Below are 22,426 nucleotides of genomic sequence, written 5' to 3'. Positions count from 1 at the left end.
CCAGGGACCTGACCAAATGACCAGACCATTAGCCACTGCCCAGGAATTAGTGTACAGGAAGCACTTTTCATCCCCCTGCTCAATTGACCACTATACCAGTAGCCAAATGCTAGGAAGTCAATGAGAAAGACGGTTTTCACTATCTTACAAAAGCAGAACATCGCCCTCCTCATGGCTATGGGTAAAAACATGTATTTTTCTCAGAACACGTGAACGTGGAAAATATACTTTTGTTTCCTTCACTTTTACAGCCCTTTTTCCAAAGATAGCTGTCAACTCCTTTAACAGTGAGAAACTTCTCTCTTCAAATGAATTCATGGATTTTCTTCTATCTACCAGTATTTGTTTTTCATTACTGAATACTAAATACTATGGGTCTCCTTAAAATTGATAGCACAACCTGGCTTTTGTTCAGCACAGTCCCACCTCCTTTGTTGGATTTTGCCTGGAATGCCTGGTTTTCCCAATTCTTTTCTTCACTTTTCTTCACTCTGCTGTGAAGAAATGTCCATTTTTGTTTTTTTTCCCCCCATTCCCACAGACTAGAATATTCATTGTAATTTCCCAGTCATTCCTTGACCTTCGCGGTAACATTCACTTTTAGCACTCTCTCCAACAGGTTTTTTGAGGACACCGCTCATGGTACAGCAAGCTGAGCTGGAGTTGAGTGTCCATTGTGTTACAAGGCCAGATTCTGGTCTCACATCCATCTGCATAAATGGAAAATCAGAGGAATTGTTCTGGATTTTCTCCAGCGTAACCGAGATCAAATTCTAGCACAAGCCTTTTTGTTTGGGTTTAAACTTACTGCTTTGTCTTTTTATTCTGTTTTAAATTTCTTGTGTTCATTTAGAACGGTGGCTGCTTGGAGACCTTAGTAACACGGGGGAGCCACCTTGTTTCTATGGGCTTCCAGAGCAGCACTTGAAGCAGTTACACTTGTGCTGAACTGGACTCTTTCTTTTTGCCCGTGGCTAGCTGCGTGATTGATGTAAAGCAGAATTTTGGAATAATGAAATACTTCCTCGTGGGAGGGAAAATAATACCCTTCTGCTTGCTAGGTCTGCATACGTCTTGAGAAAGAAATCATTGTTTGCCTAATGATGCCAGGATAATAGGGCATGGAGTGGTACATGCCAATTAGCATTATTTAATGCCACTTATCAATTAGTAGTGCAAGGGCTGCTACTGCAGGGGTGCTCCTAAACTGTGGGAGGCTGGACACTGGCTGCTCTCATCTGCCACCTGAAGGGCAGCTTGCCCAGGGCTTCCTTTGGTTTACAGAGTCACTACTGACTGCTGGCTCGGTTATTGCTGAAAGCAGTCCAATGGCTGCTCACAGCTGCACACCCCTCTGCAAGGCAGCACCCTGGGATGCCAGCCGCTGCAATCGCAGATGCACCAAGGGAAACAGTGAGGAAATTGTTACTTTCAAACAGGATTTGGGTTTCCTTTGAGAAATTAAAAAATGTATCTTGAGGTGACCGTGAAGCGTAACATATTGCGGCACTGATTCTGAACCTATGAATCCATTAGCAAGCTAATTCGCTGCTGCACACAAGCCAAGAGAATGAATTATGCTATTACAATCATGCTTATTAGATTGCACAACAAAAAGCAGCCTGGAAATAGAATTACAGTTTAATGACATAAGTATATAAACACATGAAGAGAAAATGATCACGTAGGAGGAGTGCATCTTCCCTTGCATACAACCTGCCTGCAGCCTTTGAGCTCAACAGGAGAGTGACCCCTCATGGGTGAGTCACTGGGCTTCTCATTTCTAAAGGGGAAGAGAAAGGTCATAATATTGGTCAGAAGTAATTACACATCTGTGTATGTATACGTAGCTTGTTTTTACACATGCTCGCGCACACACACACATACACACACACACTGTGGTGAGATTAACCGTTGTCCTGGCATGAGTTTCAGACACATCACTCATAAGAAAAGTTAAGATTTTGTCATGGGTATTTTTAGGAAATGTCTTAGGCAGAACACATGCAAAACACCCCAAAATTCACAGAAACCTGCGACCTGTCTGTGACTTGTACTAAAAGTTATGTGGGGGCTTAGTGTGTGGGAAGCTGACTGGAAGACTTTGCAGACTGTGAAGATTACTGAGAATTTTGGGACCTCATCTTCAGTTGCTCAGAGTTCCAGAGGCAGATGACAACTGTGGCATCCCCACCACCACCGGGCGCTCCAGGGCCCCCATCACCTGCAGTGACTGAAATCTTCAGTCCCACCACCTCAGAGTACAGGGGCCCAAGCTGAGTCAGACAATGCCATGGAGGTCACTGAAAGTCACAGAATCCATGATTTCTATGACTTCCATGACCCACAATCTTAGGCTCACTCATGAGTGCCAAAACCAAAATAATATCCACCCAAACAAATGACAGGAACTTCAGTTCAACATCATATTTTTCTATTTCCACATAGGCTATGTCTACACTGGAGAGTTTTGTTAACAAAATTCATTGAGCATCTACACACAAAATGTGCTGGAACTTCTGCCAACAGCATTCTACCTCACCATGGTGAGGAATAATGCCTTCATGAATGCTGAGAGGCGGACCCCTCTGTCAATAGACAGGTCTTCCTGTTCACCGGGCAGCCCTGTTTGCTGAGTTTCCAGTTGGCCGTTCTGTCAACAGAGCAGCTGGGCAATCTGGCTGCTATGTGTTGATGGAGCAGATCACTTTCTCAATCTTCTTTTATGCGTGGACGTGATCTGTTGACAGACTTTTTGCCGGAAGATCTCTTTCAACAGTAACTTCAACAGATTGCTGTAGTGTAGACGTAGCCATAGGTTGTACAGGGGTTATTTTTTCCCCAAATTGTGTCTTAGCCAAAAGAAGTCCAATTATACAGAGCTTGGAGAGCATCAGAAGAAAATAGCCTGAAATAGACATAAAAATGTCTCACAAGTAAGACGTGGCATTAAAGCATTCCCAGGGCTGGGATTCAATGCTGTCTTCTTGGCAAGAGGGAATTAATGATTGGCAGATCCCTTCTGAGGGTCACAGGCTATGAGACCTCAGACTCATCACTGCTTGAAGGCTGACGATGACATATTCTGTGGTTCTGGCCAGCATCATTTGGAGGAGAAGGAAACATTTTCAGTTTCTCAGTGTTGATATCACAGCATACTTTGCTGACAGTGGAGTAGAGCCTTGCTATGATCTTTGTAGGGTGTTCCCCTCCATGGAAGAGCCTCTCCAGCCCAGAGCTGTGACACTTTCATCCAAGCAAGCAACATGCGTTCCTCTGGCTGCAACATTTTATGCGAAGGGAACTGTTTTTCTCAGACATGTCTGGTCAGTAGACAGACCCCCAAGCTTGCTCTAGATACCACAGGGAAATCCCCTCCAAGTAGCAGGATGGGCACTCTCCCATCCAGAGAAAATGAGACAGCTGTATTTGCTGCTATTGCCAGCACCAAGAGTGTCCTGCTGGGCAGAAGGTAAGCATAAAGATGGCAAGGCCTCGCACTCATTGCTATCTGTGCCCAAGTGAATGATAGGTCTTAGGAAATCACAAACGTTCACTTTAATAGATTCACAGAATGGAAGGCCAGAAGGGACCTTTAGATCACCCAGTCTGACTGTTTGTATAGCACAAGCTGGTACATTTCACCCAGTAAGCTCTGTACTGAGCCCAACAAGTGTTTAACTAAAGCATGACTTTAGGAAAGACATCAGATCTTGATCTGCACACGAGATCAATCTGTAGGAACCAGAACCTCTCTTGGCAGTTTGTTGCAATTGTTAATCATCTTCTTAAAAATGGATGTCCTATTTCTACTTTGAAGATTTCTGGCTTCAGCTTTCAGCCTTTGGTTCTAATTATGCCTTTTTCTGGGCAATGAAAGAGACTTTTAATCCCTGCTATTTTCTGTCCAGGAAGGTACTTCTACACTGTAACCAAGCCACCTCTCAGACTTCATTTGTGATCAACACAGCAGATTGATCTCTTCGGCTTTCATGGACTTTTTTTTCTTTTGCAGCAATGACATCATTTGTGAGGTTCTTTTCTGCACCCTTTCAAATGTTTCAACATTCACCCTAAAACATGCAGCGCAGAACTGGACACCACTTTCTGGTAGCCATCTCACCAGTGCTGGATGCAGAAACACAGTCCCCTCCTGGTGATGTACCCAGTGTATAGATTAGAGGTTGGGAGTGTCTTTTGCTTGTCCATATTAAATAGAATCAGGTCCAGCTCACTGGTCCCCAGGCAACCTTGTCCCCTGTTTCATTCATCGTTTTACGTCATAACGAAGTTCTAGATAATCACTTCTTGGTGGGAGCAGCATGTGTGTTTGAAAAAGGTCATCCACAACATGCAGAAATTCAAATGATGTTTTGCTATTGGCCGCATGCGACCTCCAGCAAACATCTCCCTGCCTGAACGCCCCCGTAACAACGTCATTTTCCGTCACACAGGTAACAGACAGGAGCTGAAAGAGGAGCACGCCCTGTTCAGCAGTTTGATTTGGTAGCCGTTAACACATTGCACCCCATAGCCCTTCCTGGACCTTGTTGGTTAGTTCATTGATACATTTGCATTTAAGATCCTGTGGGACTCATTTACCAGTAACTCTAAAACAGGCGGTGGTAACCTTCCACCAGAAAGGAGAACAGAGTATGTCTTTTATTGTCCCACACTTGTAAGTCCTGACCCTGCAATTGGCCCAGAATGTGCAGATGACTGGTGCTCTACCAAGGCCCCTAAGCACACAGAGCCAGGTACAGGATCAGGACCCCTGTTGGTCTTACTACATCCCACTTATTCAGCTAGAAGACGCTCAAATATAGCTTATACTCAGAGCATAAACAAGATAGCAGGTTTGATTTTTTTTCAGCTATACAGTAATTTCTATAACATATGAGCACGGTGCATGTGTAGCATATGACAGGGAAAATGGCATCATTTTGGGTGTGTGTAAAGGTTCTTTTCTAAAAAGAGCTGAGTAGAAAGCCATGCCTGAGTTTTTATCAGTGCCCTAAAAGGACAGGGATGTGGTGGGCAAGGTGTTGTTGCAGCAAAGTATTAAACTTCTGCAAAGAACTGCAGGACTGGGACAAATGTAACTTCAGTGTTTGGCTTGTTTTTTGTTTCACTCATAAAACTTAATCAAAATTAAGTTTGTATTAATTTTGACAATTGACAAACTTCTTTCTTTCTTCCTTTCTTTCTGTACCTCCAAGAGAAATAGCTTTGATGTCAGTATGATGCAGCAGGATAAAATGAACTCGTTGGCACTGCATAACATACCCAAATGCCCAATGTTAATTATACCCCTGAGTCTAAAGCTTTGTGCACAACACAATATTTACCCACACACTTTTCTGTCTCAATAACTTTGCTCAGCCTGCTGAGTTCAGTATATTGCAAATGAAGTATGAAATTGAATCCTTTGGCCTACCCCCAGGGCTTCTCTATTACTGCTCACAGCTCTGATATGTAGCTCAATTCAGACATAGCTTGAAAGAAAGAGAAATCCTTCTGACATATAAGTGTCAATGGAGGGGGCTGTGCAGCAGCTTGGTAAAAGTCCATTATTAGCTGACTACCTACAGGTGTATGGCACTGCACACAAGAATTATGCAAGATGAAGCCTGTGGCTCCAATATCTTGCTGGTGGTTAATTGTCCTCTGCTGCCAGAACTGCATCTGTTTGGGGATTAAGGAGAGGAATTCCATCTTTCACAAGCACCAGCAAATTGCACATGAAAAATACAGAGGTAGCCAGCCCAAAATGAATCAATTTTCAAAAATATTGTACTAGGCAGCGTGCCAGTGTCAGATTTGCTGAGATCAGGGGAGTGGCATATTCACAGAGCTGTGTGTTATTGTCTACTTTTCTTGTCTTACCCTATTTTTCTCCCCTTCTCTGAGAGAACAATGGCAGTTTTGGTTTGAAGCTACCCCGAGTCCCAACAATCCTCACCAGTATCACCATGCAAATGATTTCCCTGTGGTTTAACAGACCTCCATTAATGGTCTTTCCTCTTTATCCCATTTTTATCTGTCTTTGGTTGCTGGTGTGCAAAGTCACTTCCCATCCTGCGGGTCAAAATTGATTCCTTGCTTCCTCATGCTCCGCTTCCCTATCTGTCTGACTTGTCCATCTGTTCTCTCTGGTCTTATTCTGAGCTAGTGAGTTCTCTGGGGCAGGAACTCACCTTTTTCCTGTATCTGTGCAGCAGCTCCCATCCTGGTCCATGTGTTAGTCTCTTAGGTGCCCTGAGAATATCAGGAACAAAGCTGAAAACCCTGAGACTTTTCTATCCAATCTATCAGAGGCAACCTGCAATGGAAATCTATAAAGCCCTCTTAGCCGGGTTCAGGGATTCAGCCAATGGGAAACCTTTGCAAGATTTATGCCAAATATTTGCTGTTTTGTTTCTTATTCCCAGCTAGTTTGGGGAAGTCTTTTTCTGTTAAACATTTTAATCTTGTGATGAAATGCATAGTTGGTAGTTTGGTCTGGACAGCTAGACAGTGAATTCACTGTTGTCAGTGAATTATTTAACCCATTTAATCTCATGTTGTCATGGGTCTTCCTACAGTAAGGGACAAACCTTAATGACAGCCTGCTAGCATGTGATACAGTTATTCATGCTCAGAAGACATCTGCTCCATCAAGAACCTTTCAATGGACATCTCAAAGGGTAACATGGTACTTCAACATGGATGGCTGAAACATGGGAAAGCAGTTGAATCAAAGCTGTCTGCAGAGGGTGTGTTGCAATAGTGAAAAAACAGAAAAAAACACGTGTTAGCACTAGTGATGAAAATAATCCAGGAGACTCACAGAGGGCCAGGGGAAGGAACAAAGAGACCAGATTGAGGAAGGAGATGCAGAGAATCCTAGAACAGGAAGGAACCTCAAAACTGTGGTCCAGAAGTCACTGGTATGGTGTCCTGGTGGTGTCTTCCTCCGTCCAGTGATGACAGCCATTTGGCTGAGTGAGAATGCTCCCCCGTATGTTGTGCTGGCTCAGAACAGATAGCTGATGCAGCAGACTCCAAAAGAGCCCCCAGGGACCACAAAATCAGATAAGACTCCAAAGGACCTGGCCAGGCATATTGTTAAAGTATAGAAACACTACTGAACCACTGTACATATGTACCCCTGGTAATGGGCTCAGCTCCATCTGTGGGATTTCTCCCTGCTCCCAAGGCTGGACAAAGGCAATCCCTCCAAGTCTTACCTTATACACAGGAGTAGGAGAAAAAAGAGACTAAAGCCTTGTTCTGGTTTCAGGCCTGAGGCCTGAACCAAAGTGATCAAGAATTATACTACTAGTGGCTGACAGGCCCTATCAAGAGCAAATGTTTGCCTGTAACTTGGGGTCCAGGACATGAACTTGGCACCAGCATTGCTAGCACTGCTAAAACACGTGGAACACATAAATCTAGTCCACCAGGCCAGTGCAAGGACATCACAACCTATCACATGATAAAATATGTTGACAAAAGTGATATTTTGTCTGAAACATCAGGAGAGAAAGGACAATAACAGGTGGTGAAGAGGAATGCTTTGCCTGAGACACAAGGGGAGGTGACAAACATTTCACGAAGAGCATAAAATGATGCATGAGGTGTGTGTCACAGATTGTCTGTCTAGGTCTATAAACATTGGGGTATCTGAACTTAACTCTTTGTCTGGACTGGGGAAAGTGATGGTCTCATGTGGCCTTTGGGAGCTCTCTCAGAGTCTGAAGCACAGGCTACTTGCTCAGACCTAGTACAACATACTAGGGGAGGAATGTACACAGCCAAACTTTTACCACCATTGGACAGAGCAAGGCACCTGTTAGGACACCACAACAGTGACTTCTAACTCTCACAACAGGCACAACCAAATTTTGCATCACCTGTGACCAGGAAGTCCCACCAGATACAGCTATAATTGTCTCATAGAGCTAGAGGGGACCTTGAGAAGCCATTGAGTCCAGTCCCCTGCACTCACAGCAGGGCCTATCACCATCCCTAGCAGATTTGTTTTTAATCTATTTGCCCCCAATCCCTAAACAGTCCCCTCAAGGTTTGAGCTCACAACCCTGATGTAGCAGGCCAGTGCTCAAACCACTGAGCTCTTCTTCCCTTCTTGTACAGGGTGGTTTGATGAAACCATCACTCTCCACCATGCTGTAATGTTACACTATGCCCTGAGCCTGGGTTGGTATCTCTGTTGTCAGTGAGGAGTGTGTTTCCTACCAAGATATTTCCTAAGGGGTTGTGGTTACCACCCCTATTGGCATGTACCTAGTACCATTTAGTGTTTCTGCACAATCAGCCCTGTTCATGACAAGTTCTGAGAGCAGGACCTGGCTCTTGCTCACAGCATAATGTTGCTTTACATTAGGCCTCAGAGCGCATACCAGGCCTGGGGCTTGTTTTAGATCCTCATCTGATGACAAAGATGAACTCTGGGAAGAATATGCTTAAGCTAATGGTGAGGTGGGGAAGCCAGTTCTTGTCTAGGCACCCTGGAGTTGGCAGCCTTACTGCCTATCTCACAGAGGAGGTTGCTATATCAAGTATCTGTACCCCAGGATTGGGCCTAGTGACCCACAACTCAGGCAGCACCTGACTCGTCTCAGACGCATAAAGCCAGAAGTAGCCAGACCCACTGTGGGCACACACAGCAGCCTGGTGGTGTGTGACAGCAAGAGCTCAATAAAGGCTGTGACAGCTCCTCACATTGTTTCACTGTCACTGCTGTTTGCAAAGAGAAGGGCAGTTCGGGCTGAAATTCCACGTTAGCAGCCTCTCTGGCAGGGAGTCTGCAGGGGACCAGAAACCAACCTGTTTCTGTTCTGGTCTGGCTATGGTCTGAAGAAGTGGGTCTGTCCCACGAAAGCTCATCACCTAATAAATTATTCTGTTAGTCTTTAAAGTGCTACTTTATTGCTTTTTTGTTTTGATAGGAAACCAAACAGGGTGGCTTGTCAGAAGATGGCAGAGTGATGTGATGTAATGTATCAACGTGGGCATGGCACTTTAGGCTTGATGAACTACTTGTGTTTGCAGGCTTTGGAGAACCGATCCAGCAGTTTTTGAAGCTGGTCTTCTGCGTGAGACACTACAGCAGCATCGTCTGCGAACAGCATGTCTCTGATGAGGACTTCTCGCACCTTAGACTTAGCTTTCAGCCTTGCAAGGTTAAACAGTTTCCCATCAGATCTTGTGTGCAGCAAGATGCCCTCTGTTGAAGATCCAAAGGCATGCTTCAGGAGGACTGCGAAGAAGATCCCAAACAATGTCGGAGAAAGCACGCATCCTTGTTTGACACCGCTCCTGATTCCGAAAGCATCCGAAAATGCGCCGTCATATTGGATGGTTCCTCTCATGTCTTCGTGGAATGACTGGATCATCTTGAGTAACCGTGGAGGACAGCCTATCTTGTGGAGCAGTTTGAACCGACCATCCCTGCTGACAAAGTCAAAGGGCTTGGTCAGGTCGATGAAGGCTATGTAGAGTGGCTTTCTCTGCTCCCTGCACTTCTCCTGCAGCTGACTTAGAGAGAAGACCATGTCAACGGTAGACCTCTCTGCGCAGAATCCGCACTGCGATTTGGGGTACACCCTCTCAGCAATCTTCTGGAGTCTGCCAAGGATGACGCGAGTGAACAGTTTACCAGTGATGCTTAGGAGGGAGATTCCACGGTAGTTGTTGCAGTCGCTTCTGTCTCCTTTGTTCTCATACAACGTTACAATGTTAGCATCGCGCATATCCTGTGCAAGGACTTTGGGCTTACCATCAGCCTAAAGAAGACAAACGTACTCGGTCAGGATGTTGCTGAATCCCCATCAATCAGCATTGACAACTATACGTTAGAGGTCATCCACGGGTCCACCATCACTGACACCCTGTCATTGGACACTGAACTAAATAGGAGGATCGGAAAAGCAGCCACAACTCTGTCCAGACTTAGCAAGAGAGTGTGGAATAACAACAAGCTGTACACTCACACCAAAATGCAAGTCTACACAGCCTGCATCCTCAGCACCCTCCTTTATGGCAGCGAGACTTGGACCCTGTATGCCTGCCAGGAAAAGATGCTGAACGTCTTCCACTTGCGCCGCCTCAGGCACATCCTTGGAATATCATGGAAGGACAGAGTGACCAACACCACTGTCCTCGAGCAAGCTGGAATCCCAACCATGCACACCCTCCTCAGGCAGCGTCGACTCCGCTGGCTTGGCCACGTCCACAGGATGAGTGATGGAAGGATTCCAAAAGACATCTTGTATGGTGAGCTAGCCTCTGGAAAAAGACCTCCCGGACACCCCCAGCTGCGCTACAAAGATGTCTGCAAGAGAGACCTCAGAGAGGTAAACATCGAGCTGGACAACTGGGAAGAACTAGCAGACGACCACGACAGATGGAGGCAGGGGTTACACAAGGGCCTTCAGAAGGGCAAGATGAAGATCAGACAGCTAGCAGAGGAGAAGCGAGCGCACAAAAAGCACAATAAGGACTTGCCAGACACCCACCACATCTGCAAGAGATGCAGCAAGGACTGTCACTCTCGTGTGGGTCTTCATAGTCACAATAGACGCTGTAAATGACGTCCTCAATTGAAACTTTAAAGGGAGTGATCCATAGTCTATGCAGACTGAAGGATGCCTGCTACTACTACTATGTGTTTGCAGAGGCAGGAGGGGAGACAGATAATCTATTAGTTTGTTTTCCTAAAGGCCCTCTCATAAGCACAGCTCAGAAGAAGGGTAGCAAATCAGCACCCAGCTGCGTAGTACAGAACAGCTGGAAGAGCTGGGAATTTGTCCTTCATCTGTGTGACTGCATGTCATGTGAAAGGCAGAAAACTGCAGAAAACATTCCTGTTCTTTAGTGCTGCACTGAACTGTCACCCTTTTGAAGAGTATTCTCCAATCCTACAGCAAAGAAAGGGATGTGGATATTCTCAGGTCAGCACAAATCGCCACATCATCCTGACAGGTACTGCACAAGAACTATTTATCTCCCCAGGCTGCAAAAGTTGTGTGAGGTACTTATTGATCTCATTTTCTCTTCTTTACAGAGTGCCAGCTTTTTAACTGGTTAGAAACCTGGTGTGGGGATGAGCAGATGGATTTTGACATATTTAGGGTAATCCACTATAGGAAAAAAAATCAGCACAGAAACAAAGCCTGCAAAAGTGGTTGCTTTGCTCAGGAGAGAATTTAAATGTTGTGAAAAGAGAGACGAGTAGCACTGGCTGCTGTGGGGCCCAAGACAAAATGCAGCTTCTCTTGTACAAGGTTCTGTGCAGCCCAAGGGTCCCTGTCCCTCAGTATTTGCAGTCTGAAGAGACAAAACTCAGGTGAAGGGTGAGTGTGGCAGGACATGCTATACCTTTCCTTAACCACTATACTAGCTCTTTTTATAGCAGGAGTTAACTGTAGAATGGCAAGGCTTTTACTTGGGGTTGAAGTAGGGAAAGAAGGAGGCACATGGAAGAACATAGAAAGGCTTATGTAGTGCTGTCAAACCACCAGGAATTGGCAGGAGTTTCCAGGAATTAAAGATTAAATTATGAGTAAAGATTAGCCCGTGTGGAGACATGTCGAGGAATACATCAGCCAAAAGTAGCTACCTGCACCACACTGGGTCCTTCTAGGCCAGTGTACAGTCTTGTGACAGAGGCCAATGCTAAAGGCTTCAGAGGGAATGAACAGAACAGGAAATCATCAAGTGACCCCTCCCATTTTGCCCATTCCCAGCTTCTGACAAACGGGCTAGGCACATCATTCCTGGCCATCCAGGCCAATAGCCACCTCCCCTCCATGAATATATCTAGCTCTTTTTTGAAGCCTGTTAAACACCTGGTCTTCACAACACCCTATGGCAAGGAGTTTCCTGGGCTGACATCACTGGGTGAAGAAATGCTTCCTTCAGTTTGTGTGGAACCTGCTATTTATTAATTTCATTTGGTGACCCCCAGTTCTTGTGTTATGAGCGGAATAAATAACACTTCCTTATTCCCTTTTCCTACACCAGTCATGACTTTACAGACCTTGACCACATCTCCTGGGATTTGGCTCTTCCAAGCTGAAAAGCCCCTTTCTTAGTGCTCTCACCACCTGTGGAAGCTGACAGACAGGATGGATAAAGGGAAATGGACACGGGGACAGAGACGGACAGGGGAAGAGACAGAGATAGGGAACGGGGGGCTGGGCAGCTGAGGAACTACCTTGTAAGAAGAGGGGGGGCGAGAGACCAATGGCAGCATGTGAAAAGGAGGCTGCAGCTGCTCCCCAACTCTGGAGGGGAGGGGAGGACTGCTGGCACTCGTGCCCCAGCTATGTGCCCTGAGACTGGAGGCACCGGTTGGAGGTCCTGCCCCCTCCCATGTGCTTGCTTGTAGCTGAGGCCAGGCTGCACTGGGGAGCTCTAAGCATCTGGGCTTGACACATTTCAATTTGCAGACAATTGTTCCAATGTTTTCCTCCAGAACATCTCAATGGAAAGTAAAATTGTTCCATGAACAATTCCTGCCTCATCCACAGACTAACCCATGTTTTCTGAGCTGTTCTCATTCCTTACCCTGCTTGAGCTTCCCACGTCCAGCCGGCCCACGCACCAGCTCATCCCTACAGCCTCACTGCTGGCATTGCACTGGGACTCGGTCGAAGGGCGAGCTGCTGTTCGGAGTCTGGCTCCTTGCACAATGGGTTGCCAGCCTCTGGAGCGGCAACGTGGTGCTGCCATAGTCAACGGCTTCCTGCCTTGCACCCCAGGAGCTCTCAGCCCTGCTGCCTGGACATACATACGTGCAAGCTTGGCTGGAGCTTTTCCCTCCTTGTCCAGGTCTCAGCTACACAGTGGCAGTGACTTTGTGACCCATGTAAATGTGAAGTGAGATCACACTGATTGGGTGCAGCCGCCTGCTCCCTCCACCTGGAGGAACTCACCTCCTCAGCACAAACCTGCTGGGAAAGCACCTCCCTGCTAGGTGGCAGCAGAGCCAGACACATGGCTGGTGGAGCTCCTTTAGTTCAAGTCAGGGCTGCTGCTGGGGCTGCAGGAAAAGGGGGCAATTTCCCTGGGACCCATTGAGTTCAAGGAGCCTGGTGTTGTGGGCTACTACCGCCACCCCAATGGCAGCCAGACACAAGGCCCGTGAAATTGCCAGCAGATCTTCACGGTGCTGAGGGCTGGCTGGGGGAGGTGCAGCACAGACCAGGCAGTGCTGAGGGCTGGCTGTCCCCAGCCCCATCCTTTCCACCTGATGCCCAGCTCCTTTCTGGGGGAGGGAGGGGCAAGAGCTGAGCCTGCCCGTTGCTCCTGTCCCCACACATTTTCCAGGGCCCAGCAAAGTCTGGTTCAAGTCAAGGTTGGGGGGAGGAATTGAACTGCAGAGGTTTAAACACTGAGCAGTGTTTTCAATGGTTAGAACAGACACTGTTGACCCAGGTGTTTCCTGTCTTTACTGTGCATTCGTGTCTCTGTAAACAGCTTACCACCTGCCAGTCTAGTTCAGCAGCAGCACACTCTTGCTTCAATTTGAAAGGCATAGCTTGTATTTTATGCTCATGGTTCCATCTATCATGCGTTTTCTTATTCCACTTGAGGCAAAAGCTGCTTCAGCAGGGCTCTTGCCATCATGCAGCTCAGTTTAAGATGTCACCAGGCTTGACCATTCAATGTTGCTGAGGCCATGACCTGGCCTGCCAAATGTATCGTCTTCTAGGAGGCCCAGGATATAGCATCTTCAAGTTTGCAAAGTGAAATTTAAGCATAACTTCCGAGTCAGCAAGAAAGTGTGTCCTGAACTGTGTCTGTAGAGTGGTACCTTGGCCTAAGAATTGTATCTAGATGACCTTTAATGATGTCTTGCCAAATTCAGCTCTTAAAGCTGGTAAGAATTGTCTGGACCTATCCAGCAGGACCTATATTTGCGTAACTGAGATATAATTTAGGCTGGCTAGTATCCTGCTTGCTGCCAGTATTACAGAGCTCACCTTGCTCCATAGCTCTGTTAGCAATTCATTCCACATTCATGGATGGGCTTATCTCTGCTTTAAGTTGCATCATGCTGGGAACTGATGCCAAATGCTAGTTTTGTGCTTCTGACGGACTCTGTTGAGTCAGTTACGCAGCACATATTGATTTGGAATCCCATACAGAAGAGCAAAGTGAACCTCCTTAGGTCCCTCTTGTAAAATGCTAGTTGTAATGTGCATGTGTTTCTCTCTTTCTCACTTTTTTTTAATTATTATTTGTCCTGCATTTCAGTACAAACGTAATCTTAATTGCAATCCCAATGCCTTTGCTCAGGTACAGCAAACCTACCCTTAGCTGCTGAGGGCCTCTGTACCACAGGAGCTCAGCCAGTAAAGGGGGTTTAATTTACTCCTGTCCCAGCACAGCTTAGAGAGGGCACGCTGGAATGGAAGATTTTGTACTATTGCAATCCATGGCCTTTCTACCTGCATCGCTGCAGACAGCAGGTCTCGGCTGTTGTCAGAGTGTTCACCGGCAGAAGGTTTCTGTCTCAAAGGCTCTTTTTTTACCTACTGGGGATGTCTGAAATTTCAGCTTGGATTCCTGGTCATCGCTCTGACTCCTTGTCGCTGTACCTCTTAGTCATACGAGGTTGTGTCCCTGTATTGTCATATCCATGAGATCAGCTGGCTCTTCAGCCTCTTACCTGGTGTGACTAAAGAGTATTTCGGATCTCTGCCACCCTCCAAACAACATCCTTGTGGTCTGCTCTGTGGCCTACTTCTTACTAACATCTGCTAACAATGTATAGGTCCCGGATCAGTTGCTAATTCAAATCCTGTATTTCCTGGAGGTGCATCCTATCACCACTGCCACCTGAAAGGGATAAAGGAAGTACATGACCCTCAACAGCCATTTCCATGTGGGGAGGAGGGCAAAGCGAGAATCTGCCCCCAGGCCTGGAGTTTCAAAGGGGCCCACAGCTCAGGCCACTGCTACTTTGGCAGCAGCAGACCAGAGCTCCGGGCCCCTTTGAACCGACATGGCAGCACTGCTGAGCATGGCTGAGGTGGGGAAAGAGACCAGCACTGTGGTCTTGGCAGTGCCTTAGGCATGCCCCTCATGCGCTTGGCCCCACCCCTTCCACGTTGTAGCTCAAGGCTCCCTCCCCACTTGCCCCAGGGACCGTGGTGCTGAGCTCATTTGTTTCGCTCTTGGGCTGTCTCACCTGAGGCTGTCCCGCTTAGCTGGAGAAGAGGGACTGTAGGCAGAGGAAAGAATGAGGCAGGGAAGAGGTGGTGTGACCTGGAGGAGGGGAGAAACCTGCCGGGGGCAGGGTGCATGCTGAGTTTTCAGGGGAGAAAATTTGGGAAGACGATGGATCCTGTGAGCCCATGCAGGCTGCAGGGATGGCCAGACAAGATTAGACCCAGGCCCATCTAGCCCAGTCTCAAGTATCAGGCAGTGGCCAGTGCAGAAAATTCCGCAGTGCAAGAGCCTGGTAGTAGCAGACCTGGGAGAAGCTGCCCCCACATCCGCTCTCACTTGGCCCTTGAAAACTGAGGGGCGAGGTAAAGTACCAGATTCAGCATCCCCTCCCAAGGCTGTCAGAACTCACAGCTCTAGCTCTGCATAGCTGTGGCATTCAGTGAAGCGTCTGATCCCTCTTTGAATCTTGCTGTGTCCTTGGCCTCCGTGACTTTATGTGGCAGTGAACTCCACACTCCAGTTGCCAGGGTGGGAGGCTGTTCCTTCTGTCTATCTGAATTTCCCACTTTTTTAATGGCCTTGACTGTGCTTGTGTTCTTGTGTTTAATGATGGGGAGCACAGATGTTTCTGGGGTACGTCTGTGTCCCATTCATTATTTCCATCCCTCTAGCATCTCTCTCTCTTATTCATGCCTTTCTAAGGGCCCAGATTTTCCAGTCTGTCTTCTGAAAAGTTTCTCCAGGCTCCTAATTAGTCTCATCATCTGTATTTGAATTATCTCTCATTCTGCAGTTCCCTTTTTGAGATGGAGTGAGGGGAGAGAATCTGGGGCTAGGTTCTGTGGAGGGAGATGGGGGCAGGAGGGCGGAGAGATATGCCTTCAGTGTCTGCCAGTGTATGTGTGTGCAGGACACAGGCCACTGGGAGGCGAGGCAGGCTCTGGGATAAAGGAAGGCCATACATCTTGCGACACAGAAGGTATTAGATATGTATCTCTTCAAAGCATTGAATGAGTATTTAGCTGCTATCTTCCCCTAGAAGTAAAGGGGAGTCACACTGCCTTTTGGAGGCCTCACTTTCTTAAGCCATGTCTACACTAGCCTGCTACTTCGAAACAGCAGGCAGCACTTCGAGGTAGCGTGCATCACGTCTACGCATGCCGCGTGCTACTTTGAAGACGAAATCGACATTAAGCGCCACAGACGTTGAAACCGCTATTCCAAACAGAAAATAGGAATAGGGCATACTGCGACATTTAACTTCAGAAAAAGAGGTGTACAGGTGCTCCGCATCCTGCTACTTTGAAAGACTGGGGTCCACCATGGCAGCAAACAGCTGGGACACAGAGACGTGCTGCCCAGCCCCTGCAGAGCTCTATGGTCTGTGCGTGGCAGAAAGCTGAGAGCGTGCAGGCAGCAGCTGCTACATGTGCTGCCCCTGCATGCCTCAGTGTGAACCCAGCAGCCCACAGAGAGGGATGGTGAGCAGCCAGACACCTGAGTTGCCCCACAGCTCCCCCTCCAAGCTACCCCAGGGCTCTCGAGAGTCCGGACGGGGGGAAGAAGCGTGGCCCCTCCTGGAGCGAGGTCGAGCTCCGGGACCTGCTGGGGCTCTGGAGCGACGAGGACATGCTCCAGGTGATGGGGAACAAGCGGCAGAATGTGGCCACCATTGCCCAGTTGGCTGAGCATCTGACCTCCCACGGTCACCCTCCTGCACTCCTGACCACATCAGGAGTAAGGTTAAGGAGCTGCAGAAGGGTTACGCCTGGGCTTCAGACTCATCCAGCTGGTTTGGGGCTTCCCCCGCACTTGCCCCTATTAGCAGGAGCTCAGGGCCATCCTGGGCACCCAGGACACCTCTTCCCTGCTGGCTGTCCTCGACACCTTGGCTGAGGAGCCCCAGGCAGTTGAGGAGCAGGATCTGGGACCAGCGAGGAAGGGGACCTGGTCATTGACCTCCTCTCCCACACCTCCAGATGGGCATTGGCTGGATGGGCTTCCCCCGACCTCGGTGGTGGACCCTCAGGTATGTACTCCACAGGGCACACAACCCTGGGACATGGGGCAGGGGCACCATACACTATCAGGGGCTCCACACACTCTGCAGCCCACCTGGACCACAGCCCCAGGATAGCGGCACGGACGCCAGTGCCCGTCAGCACCTGCTACTATGGACAGCTCCCCCCACCCCCGGAGGGAGATGGACCACACAAAGGGGCCACTCACAGGGCCACTGCACCCATGGATGGGGGACGGGGACCAAGTGCCAGTTGAGGGGATGGGGGGCATGGGCCACAGGCCACGGGGCAGGGGTCAGTACTCACGGCCTTTTTCTCTCTTACCCCCATTTCCACAGCTGCACCATCCAAGGGCCAGTAGAACCTCATCCCATCCATGGTCCCAGACAGACCCCCAGAGGCGAGGGACAACAACCACATGAACCCATCACCACCGCCTGGATGGGCCCGGTCTTGGCAGAGTCTGAGGTGGCCGGCCAAGGACCCCCATATTGCTGCCTCCATCCAGCGGCAGGTGGAGCTGGCAGAGTAGCACCTCCTTTTTGAGCGGGGGGAGGCCACCTGGTGCTGGGCAGCCTGGGGAGAATTTACATCCACCTTCAAAGATATGGCAGGCTCCTACCAAGAGCTCCTGGACTGGCTGCCGGATCCCACTGCATCCCCTGCTCTGCTCACTTCTGCCAGGCTTGCTGCCCCCCCTGCTGCCCTTCCCATTGTGGTCTCACCTGCCAGCCTCCCCCCCACCCAGGAGAGGAGTCCACTGGGCCAGACTGTTGGCCCAAGGTTGATTCCTGGCATTACCTCCCTGTACTCCCTGCCCTCACCCAGTCTTGCTACAGACCCTGGACAAAGTTGGGGGCTGGGACCCAGAGTTGGCAGGGGTCACAGCCCTCCACCCCCATCCTGAAGTGATGGCCCACCACCCGGGCCACGTAGGTCCCCCTCCCTCAGTATATAGTTATCCTCCCTCCTATACATAGTTATCCCCCTGGCCCGCCTTAAATAGTTGTCTCCACTGTCCTGTAGAGGAAAATAAATATTAGCCATAATTTATGTAGTTTTTAATACACAGTTTTATTTTTCCCAAACCACTGTGTGTCATGTGCTCAGTGGGCAAGGGGATGTTTGCTCGGGCTGGAGGCGAGAGTGTGTGGGAGGCCTGCTGAGGGTGGCTGGGGCAGTGCTCACTGGGCCGCAGGTCAAAGTACTGACAACAGGGTCTCCCGGGTGCTGGCCTGCTGGGCCTGGTGGCTAGGGGCAGTGGCTGGCTGGGGGTAGCCCATGCCAGCCTCAACTGCCCACCTTTGCATAAAGGCCTCCCCCTTACTCTGTACGATATTGTGGAGCATACAGCAGGCGCCCACAACCTGGGGGACATTGAGGTCACTCACAACCAAGTGGTCAAGGAGGCAGCACCACTGTCCCTTCAAGAGGCTGACGGTGAGCTCTACCACCTGGCGGGTGTGGTTGAGCTGGCAGTTGAAGCGCTCCTGGCTGGGGGTGGGGTGGCCCGTATAGGGTCTCAGGAGTCAGGGCAGGAGTGGGTAGGCTGTGTCAGACACCAGGCAGAGGGGCACGGTGGTATCCCCTAGCAGGATCTTCCGCTGGTGGATGTAGATCCCCACCTCCAGCTGGCAGCACAGGCCTGAGTTGTGGAAGACCCATGCGTTGTGGGTGCAGCTGGGCCAGCCCACATATATGTCCTGGAACCAGGCTTGGCTGTCCACAATGGCCTGCAGGACCACGGAATGGTAGCCCTTCATGTTTATGAACTGTCCTCCGCTGTGCTCTGGGGCACAGAGAGGTATGTGGGTCCCATCAAGGGCCCTGAAGCAGTTCAGGAACTCAATGTGCTGAAGCCTGCAATGACCGTGTCCAGGTCCCCAGTGCAGACAACCGTCTGCAAGAGCATGGCATTTAGTGTGTGGACCACCTGCAGGGAAGGGACATAGGCACCCATGAGCGTGTGCGAGGTTTGCTCGGCCCTCCCTGGCCCCACCACCCCAGACGCTCACCCTGGGCCCCCACCCCAGCAGCACCATCCTGGCCCTCCCACCCAGGGCACCTGCCCCACTGTGGGTGCATGCCCAGGCCTCCTTATATGCATCATGACGACCCCACCAGTGGCCTTGCCCACACCAAATTGGTGTCCCATGGTGCAGTAGCTGTCTGGAGCAGCCAGCTTCTGGAAAGCTATAATGACCCTCCTCTCCATGTGGAGGGCATGCCACATGTGGGTTCCATGGTGTCTCAGGATGGGGGCCAACCACTGGCAGAGCTCCAGAAATGTCTGCCACTGCATCCAGAAACTTTGGAGCCACTGGTTGTTGTCCCACTCCCCCATGGCCAGTTGCTCCCACCACTTGGAGTTGCTGGGATGGCTCCAGAGTCGGCGGAAAACATGGGATGGGGCCAGGAAGGCCTGGTGATCTGGGGAGTCCTCTTCAGCCCATGGGTGGGGCTCCCCTGCCAGGAGCTGCTGGGTGGCCACCAGTACTGCGGATAGCCGGGCACCCACTCTGCTGGTGGCAGCCAGCAGGGTGTCAATCTGCTGCTGCTCCATCGCTGCCCCTGCAGGCACTGTATCTGCAGGGCTTGGGGCAAATCCACAGGCTTCGTGCTGTGCAGGCCGAGAGTGTTGGGCAGGGGCCTTTAAAAGAGCAGTTTGCTTTGGCTCCGGAAAGGCTTGACTGCCCTGCAACCCTGTCTGCAGCCTTTCCTGGCACCTTCTTTCGAAAGAGGCTGCTGGTACATTTAGACACTCTCTTTCCACATCCGGGGCGGCCCCTTTTGATGTGCTGCATGAACCTCTCGACAGCGCTTGTCGATGGCGCCTGTGTGTAGATGCATGCATCGAAAGAGCATCTCTAGATCACTTTCTTTCGAAAGATGCTCTTTCAAAGTAGCGCTCTAGTGTAGACGTAGTTTTAGGGTTGTAAGGGCAGAACGCAGAGGGGCTGAAAACCTTCCTGGATTGTGAACACCACCACCATGAGCAGGACTGGTCTAACTTGCATGTGAAACTCAAAGAGTCTCTGGAGCTTCCAGTAATTGCCATTATGCATATGCTTGACAAGTCTCTATTGTGCCCCATGTAAAAGCTCCATTTGAATTAAATCTGTAGACCCTGGTAGTCCAGTAGCCAGGGGGTTCAAACAGTGATCACTCACTGTGTCAGTTATTATGCATTAAGGGCCATACAAAGGAAAAATGATTGGGATATACCCATTGAATTTCAATTAACTCAAGAAAAAAGAAGGTTTTAGAGGAGAATGAAAAACAGCCCACTCGAGCAGGAGTATGCAGGGCTGGAGAACAAGATGAGGATGATGGCTGATTTTGCTGCAATAGTATCTCAGGTCCCCAACTGATATCATGACTCAATGTGAAGGAAGAAAGTTAGTTTTCCTCACCCTGTCTGGCTGTTTCTACACATGCCGCTTTCTTTGAAAGTGCCATGCTAATAAATGGCCTGAAATATGTTAATGAGGCACGGATGCAAATTCCCTGTGCCTCATTAGCATAAGGTCACATGATCTGGAGTCCAGAAGACGCTCTTCCGGACTCCAAAACACTGTTTAGAAGTGTGGCCCCGGGGGAGCTCTTCTGGAAGGACGTCCTTCTTCCTGAAAAAGAAGGACTCCCTTCTGGAAGAGCCCCCCCACCCCTGGGGGCTGCGTTTCTACATGGCGTTTTGGAGTCCGGAAGAATGTCTTCCGGACTCCAAATCATGTGGCCTTATGCTAATGAGGCGTGGGGAATGTGCATCTGCACCTCAATAGCATATTTCAGGCCATTCATTAGCATAAATGTGGCATGTGTAGAAACGGCCTCTATGTCTCACTTTTCCCCTTGGAGCAACAGAGGGCGGTTCTGAGGGTTGCAGCTCTCTTTCCTGCTGCGGGTGGTGCTCTGGAACCTAGGAACTGCAGTGGGTGATTATTTTTCACAGCCCACAGGAGAGAAGAACTAGCAGACTATGGTGAAGATCTGCTCCGTCTGGAGGAGACCCAGTGTCTCATCTGGTGACCAGGATTCAAGCCAAGATCACCACATCTCTACAACATCCGAGCCCCGGCAGGAAAAAGTATTAGTTCAAATACTCACCACACGGGTAACACAAATCAGCACCCTAGTGAAGCCCATGGCATTCTGCTTTCATATTAATTGTGAAAAGCACAAGGGGCCTGTAGGGGCAGGAGCTCTACGAAACCTCTCCTGGGTACCAGTTTAATAGCAATGCCTCTGACAAGTTACTCTTCAGCCAGTTCGAACTCGGTCTCTGTAAAATAACGTCTTTCCCCTCAGAATCCAATCAGAATTTCTACAGTGTGCTGAGTGATAACTCTCATGATCCGGACTATGTTTAACTTCTCCCCTTGGAGCAACAGATTGATACATGAAATTTTCCTGGGCTTGAAAGGGAAGAGCTGCCTGGCCTGGAGCCTAAGCTCTGTCGCAGCAGTGTCTGTCACACAGTGCTGAAAGAGGAGACCAGCCTCGGCTTCCTTGAGAATCTCCCTGGCTGTTATTTGTAAGTCTGAGAGAAGCAGTTTATAAAGGAAAGAGAGTAAGGCTCAAAGTACGTAGCTGTTCCTCCCTCTCGCCCCCCCTCCAAGGAACCCCAAACCGAAGCAGATGAGCATAACCTGACAGGATTCCTATTGTAGCAGATGACTGCAGAGAGAAATCAATGGCCAGAGAGCACAAACTTACCTTTACAGAGCTCATCTTTTGTTAGCTTGGGGAGAAATCCTCCAGCTGCTCCTTCAGCTCGGAGCAGTCATCTCAGTGCGAGGGCTCAGACGGGCCCCTGAAAAGCATCCTGGGTTTTCCCTTGTGGTTAACACAACTGTTTGAAATACTTTGATTTATAATACAGTCTTTTATGTGACAGGCTCCAGCAGCCAAACCAAACACCATTAGGAGACTGGCGGAGAGAGACAGTTCTTATTTCACCATTGCAATGGTCAGTTGTTTTGTGAGCTTACGTTTTACCAGCAGACTGTTCAGCTGATACAATGAATTTCCTGTGCATTGGCTATTGAACTCCATCAGCCACCTCCATAGATCTATTCTCATAAGTCCTGCTGGAGCAACAAGAACACAGCTTCCAAAAATAAAATAAAATACAATGTAATACAACATTCTTGCTTCCAAAGCTGAAAGCAGCACAATATGTTATACGATGTAATGATGGTCAAAAGATTAGACTTTTAAGG

General features: G+C 49.0%; 1 long non-coding RNA gene across 1 annotated transcript; it reads right to left on the bottom strand.

Annotated features, from left to right (window-relative positions):
- Nucleotides 1–1,652: 1,652 nt before the first annotated feature.
- LOC142014503 (uncharacterized) lies at nucleotides 1,653–21,962 on the bottom strand. The gene is made up of 3 exons (XR_012645961.1): nucleotides 21,921–21,962; nucleotides 14,681–14,850; nucleotides 1,653–1,783 (listed from the first exon to the last, which is right to left on the bottom strand). It is a non-coding gene; the product is annotated as an uncharacterized LOC142014503 (long non-coding RNA).
- Between the last annotated feature and the right edge of the window lie 464 nt (nucleotides 21,963–22,426).

The sequence above is a fragment of the Carettochelys insculpta genome, chromosome 6, assembly GCF_033958435.1.
Source record: "Carettochelys insculpta isolate YL-2023 chromosome 6, ASM3395843v1, whole genome shotgun sequence".
In the NCBI taxonomy this organism is placed as follows: domain Eukaryota; kingdom Metazoa; phylum Chordata; order Testudines; family Carettochelyidae; genus Carettochelys; species Carettochelys insculpta.
The sequence above is the reverse complement of the archived record's forward strand: the minus strand, read 5'-3'. Positions and strand labels throughout refer to the sequence as shown.